Genomic DNA, 1,154 nt, shown 5'->3' on the forward strand with positions numbered 1-1,154 from the left:
AAAAAAAAAAAAAAAAAAAAAGCTACTTTAGACAACATTTCCCAGGGTTTCAGGGTTTAGATATTGCACTTCTACCTTCTAACGTGAGGAACTTTTCATCTGCAGTGATATACTACAATTTAGAATGAAATGATATTGAAAGATAAAAGTCATTGACTGAAACCATCCCAGGCGTGCACGCCCACCCCACACACATATACACACAGTCACACACACACATTCCTACACAGACACACTCACAAACATATACACACACTCACACACATGCACTCACACACACACACACACAGTGGCACAGCATCCTTCCTGCCCTCACATCACGTCCTGGTCCTGACCCTACCTGCTGTACTCCCCCATTACTGCAGGGATTCTCAGCCGGCCCCACAGGGGAAGCGCCCACCTCAGCCTGCACAGAACAGCCCCATCCTCTACTCTGGGCACCCAGCAGGTACAGCTGTCCTGGCCCAAGACCTCTGGGATCTCTGCCACCATTCCAGTAGGTCATGCTGCTGAGGGGGGCCAGATGGCCAAACTAGGGAGGGCCCAGTGGACATAAGCCCAAAGACAGGGACAGCATCCAGGGAGGGTGTGTGAGGGAGGCTCCTCGTGCTGGGAAGAAGGAGCACCCACACCTCATGGCTCAGAGCTGCTCGGAGTTCCTCTAGAGACACCTGGGATCCCAGACTACTGAGGTCACCGCGTGGCTCCTGGGTCTCCCCCTCACAGATCAGTGCCCCCAGCTGGCCTCGTCCTCCCAACTCAACTGCCCTGGGTATGGAACAGCATGTACATGGGGAAGATTTAATCCTAACTCCTTCTTACAGCTGTTCACTGTGTCGCACGCTCATTGCTCCAACGTGTTGCACAGTAGTAGCAGTTCTTTAAGGAATCTCCATACTGTTTTCCACAGTGGTTGTACTAGTTTCCCTTCCCACCAACAGTGTCAAAGTGTCCCCTTTTCACCACATCCATGTCAACATCTGTTATTCTTTGATTTTTTACATTATGAATATTCTTGCAGGAGTAAGATGGTGTCACATTAAGGATTTTATTTGCATTTCCCTGATAATTAGTGATGTTGAGCATTTTTTCATATGCTTGTTGGCCATTTGCATATCTTCTTTTGAGAATTGTCTCTTCATGAGCTTTGCCCA

Source organism: Mandrillus leucophaeus, unplaced genomic scaffold, assembly GCF_000951045.1.
Source record: "Mandrillus leucophaeus isolate KB7577 unplaced genomic scaffold, Mleu.le_1.0 Scaffold702, whole genome shotgun sequence".
Lineage (NCBI taxonomy): Eukaryota > Metazoa > Chordata > Mammalia > Primates > Cercopithecidae > Mandrillus > Mandrillus leucophaeus.